Consider the following 5,020-nt stretch of genomic DNA (forward strand, 5'->3'; position numbering starts at 1 on the left):
TGATTGGCTGGTGGTTTGCTTCACATATTTTCAGATGAGTTTTAGAAGTGCATGCTCACCTGACAACGTGACACCCTCTGCTATTTTTAGAAAACACTTATTTTTAATGCCCACGGCAGAGAGAACTAGGGTTTTCTTTCCTCATAAAATGTCAGAAATGATGTGTGTAAATGGAGGTGTTTAAGTTAAAATGACAGTATTCTGACACCATTGCACCACTGGTCACATACTTAGTTGAGGTTGACCATATCCTAAAAATAGGCCCCCAGCCAGTAAATAATTCACTGAACTAGGGGCTGGAAGCATAAAACACATACATTTTTCATAAATATGACTGGTTCTCACAAATATATTTTTGATACACTGCAGCAATTTGAGTTATACATTGTGATATCTATACACAGGCTCCCAGTTGGTCTTTGTTAGTGTGCCCTGTGTCAGATTTTTTATTTGTATTGCAATGCCATAAAAGTATTTTCTGTTCATCACCTGAGGCAAATATGCAGCAGGGAAAAGCATTAAATTGTTCACCTTAATGCTTTTCCATGTCAGGATGAGAGAAACAGCTACTGCTTTCACATTTTTTTTACTTGAGTGTGAAGGTGAATGTATGACGTCTATGTCTATAAATGTATGGTGACATAAATATACATTATGCCTGTTTGTGCAGGGTTATTCTGCTGATATCACATAGAGTAGAGGTCCCAAACATGCGGCCCAGGGGCCAAATCCAGCCCACCAAAGGGTACAGTCTGGCCCGTCGGGTGAATTTGTAAAATGCAAATGCGATATTAATCGTTTTAGTTCAGGTTCCACATACAGACCAATTTAATCTCAAGTGGGTCAGATCAGTAAAATACTATCATAATAACCTAAATACTCACAACTCCAAATGTTTCTCTTGTAAATATAAACATTTTCATGTCATTTTACTGTACTTACACTAAGACAAACTAACATTTCACAAAAACGCAAATAACCTGAACAAATATGAATGTTTTGAAATGTCTGAAGTGCAAGTTTACTAATATTCTGCCTTTTATTAAATGTTTTATGTATTTGTTGATCCACTGTGACCTGTAAGTTGTAATTTACATGTGTAAATGATAAACTGAGACATAATATTGTTAAAATTGCACTTAGTTTTCTTAAGAAATTTCGGTTCATTCATGTTATTCACAATGTTTTAAAAGATAGTTGATAGATGTAAACATTTTCATCACATAATTTTACTTTTTTCGCTCTAAAACATAGAGGAAAGTTTGGAGTTGACATTATTTATATATTATTATGTTATTAGTTCACTGGTTCGGTCCACTTCAGATCAAATTTGGCTTAATGTGGCCCCTGAACTACAATGAGTTTGACACGCGTGACATAGAATATGTTTGTGTGTGTTGGACTTAAGCCTGCACATTAAAAAAACGAATCTGTTCTCACTGTTGTAGCACTGTCTCTTTGGTCATTTACATTCTTCCAGATAACCTAAATATAAATCTGGTCATTTGTCATGTCTGTCTTAATGCTGAGAAAACAAAAATGCAAATGCAAAAACAAACTGCCTGTCTGACCACTGTTATAACTAGAAAATGGATCTGATGTTGAATGCCCTGGGTCACCCTCATGGCAGTTGTGTCAGTTTACTCAACATCCCCTCCTGCTGGCGGAGCAGAGAATTAAAGACATAAGTTTATGAGTCATGCTACAGCTTTTAACAGACTTACGGAAGATAAACTCACCTAAATGCCACCAACTTTACAATCCACTAAAAGGTCAAACAAGAGGTCTAACAAAGATAGTGTAGGCTGGATGGTTGGAAGCACACAAACATGTTTTTGGATGGAATGGAGACTAAGTAAAAGAATAAAATCCAGATACAATTCTCATTTTTCTGTGAGTGAGTCAGTGACAATAAGAGCGTTTGGTCTATAAATCTGTTCTGACCTTCAGTGACCCAAACACCCGCAGGCTAAAGAACCCGGTGGATAACTTTTGAACCACTTATTCTATCAATACAATGACATAATTCAGGAAAACTGCGCTGTCTCTGCTTCACATCATCATCAGATATGACCCATTTAGACATTCAGAGGCTTTATAGTGAACGTGGGAACACTGTCATTTTCTGTAACATCGATTCATCAATAAAACCAATGTACTTTGACAAATAACAGTGGTTGTAGATTTGTTTTGATGTCCAGTTAATGAAATGTTTTGGTGAAAAAATTATATTTTCATTTTTTTCTGTTCTTATTTAATAGCCTTTGTGTTTACTCTGAGGTTTTCTTAACATCTACATGGTCAGCAAATTATATAGAGGAATATAAGTGGTGATAAATCGCTGAGGGAACGTTAAATGAGAAAATTTAATTTGGAAGCCACCACAGGAATACTTCTAGGTCTTTAAGAATTAAAAGTATGCACTAGATCAGTTAAATTCTCTATTTTTCAATTGTCTTTGTCTCATAGTAGTTCTATATTAGTTATGACTTTTTTTTTTTTTTGTAAATGTAAGACTGCACCCACCTGAAAATGTCAAATGGTGTTAACTACAAAGCATGAAAAATGTCAAGATGTCCCCAATAGTCTCTCTCAAATTGTATTAAAACCAGAAATTTTACACTGGTTTCCCTACAATGACATATGTACAAATAATTTGTCTGTTTATTGTAAAAATGTACCACTTTGAAATTTATGAACGTATGGACACACACACATACACAAAAAATAAAAGTACAGTATATTTACACCTTGGACAGTCTTAAGCCTGTTTTGAACACATTAAACAGCCTTTACTTACCATACAGTTGCTGCAGATGGATTGTTTTCTGTAACTCAACATAACACGTGGCTTTCGAAGGACACACTCTGCCTGAAGGGACAGCTTCTAATAAGCTCCCCTGTTGGGTCACTTATGGTCTATTTAAACTCTCAAATGGCAATGCGCAGGAATAGGGTAGTGTTTATATGGAAGTAATTTCCCGTATGTGCCGCATTGGATCTATTATAAAACTATCGTCAGTACTTTCAAGCATAAAATACACAGATGTGTATGAGGAAGTTCAATGAATATGAACCATCATTTCTGAGAACAATAGTGTCCTTTTACTTGTCACATAATTCCCTGGTTTGCATGTTAAGAAACACGTTATACTCATTTCACTTGCAAATAAATAAAATAATGGAGACAGTTACTGATGGAGGAAAAAGATGAGCTACAGCCACATGCGGTATCAACACTTTCAATCATTACATAGAAAGAAAAAAATCCTTTAAGGGTTTTTTCTGTTCCATGTAACTGAAAAGTGTGCATCGGTAGAGAGGATGTAGGATGTAGGGTACATCGTGAAGGGTGAAACCTGTAAAAGCACGTATTACCTCAGTAACATATTAAAACAAGTGGTGCCAGGCACAACAAACCCCACTTCTTGCACATATTTCGCCCATTATAAGTAAATGCAAAGATTTTTAAAAATTCACATAAAATTTAAACTTTGAATTACTGTTCTCAAAATGTAATGAGATCCATTCTGGTCATTGGCAAAGTACAAAGTCAATTTGGTATGAATTCAACCAATAGTTTTGCATCTACAGACATGTGAAATTTTGCCCATTATAAGTAAATGGGAGAAAAAAAAAAATTAGAAAATTCATAAAAAATTTAAACTTTGACCTACTTTTCCCAAAATGTATTGAGATCTATTCTGGATCACTGGCAATCTATAAACCAAATTTGGTTTGAATTCAACCAATAGTTTTACTGCTACAGACATTTTAAATTTCGCCCATTATAAGCAAATGGTGAAAAAAAAAAGATTTTAAAAATTCATAAAAAATTTTTTAACTTTGACCTACTTTTCTCAAAATGTAATGAGATCTAATCTGGGTCACTGGAAATCTATAAGCCAAATTTGGTATGAATTCAACCAATAGTTTTGCTGTTAGAGTGTTAAAAAACAAACAAACAAACAAATAAACTGAACCAAATATATTACTCAATATTACTCAACAAGAAAAGCACTTGGAGAGCACAGACCTCCACCAAGACAGATCTGCCCCCTACCCCCGCAGTCACAACCAAAATTTAATCATTTCTTCTTTGTGCCAGTATCAACATTTACTGAAAATTTCATGAAAATCCGTCCATAACTTTTTGAGTTATCTTGCTAACAAACAAACACGCACACACACAAAGCAAAGCGCTCACAATGCTTCCTGGTGGAGGTAATAATAATACTTGGTAATAGAATATATTTCTAATGTTTCTTGAATGTCACTGCCTACAAAAAAAAATAGATAGATAGATAGATGGAGTATGCTGCTGCTGTATTATATTTTACTAAAAAAATATAATGGCTTTTTACATCTTGTAAGGCTGGACAAAACTCTATCAAGTATTACTTTCAGCTTTACTGGATGATATGTTTACATTAAAAAAAAAAAAAAAAGAAAAAAAAGTGAAGTGAGCAAGATGAAACAGGTTTCAGAAAGTGTTATGTGAGACAGATGATTGTGTGACTTTAGCAGCTACCAGGGTGCTTTTTGGATCACACAGAATGACTGTGTAGAAAGAAGAAAAAAATTAATGATGGATTTTCTGTTTCGAGTAATTGAAAACTGCAAGTCATCACTTTCTGAGAAAATGGACAGCACTAGTTTCATGCAGTGACACCTTGGTTATTCGGGGTTCACTGTAGAAAACTGCACAGAGACAATATTGGGAGAAACCAAGCTCTGTACCGTTTTTCTATTTGTCATTTTGCCAAGAACATGTCATGTACTTTACAGAATTTTTTGCGGAAAGTGCTGATGTGCAAATTTCAATTATCTGAAACAGAAAAACCACAAAAGTTATTAAATGAACAGCTCATGAATGAACTGAGAGCTGTATAATTCCATTGCACCTTAGGCGACAACTTATCACCCTTCACACACAAAGACTTCGTAATTGGCATTTTGACAAAAAAAAAAAAAAAAAGTGCAGTTATGAATTCAAACCAAACCTTTTATGATCATACTT

This window comes from Sphaeramia orbicularis, chromosome 5 (genome assembly GCF_902148855.1).
Source record: "Sphaeramia orbicularis chromosome 5, fSphaOr1.1, whole genome shotgun sequence".
Lineage (NCBI taxonomy): Eukaryota > Metazoa > Chordata > Actinopteri > Kurtiformes > Apogonidae > Sphaeramia > Sphaeramia orbicularis.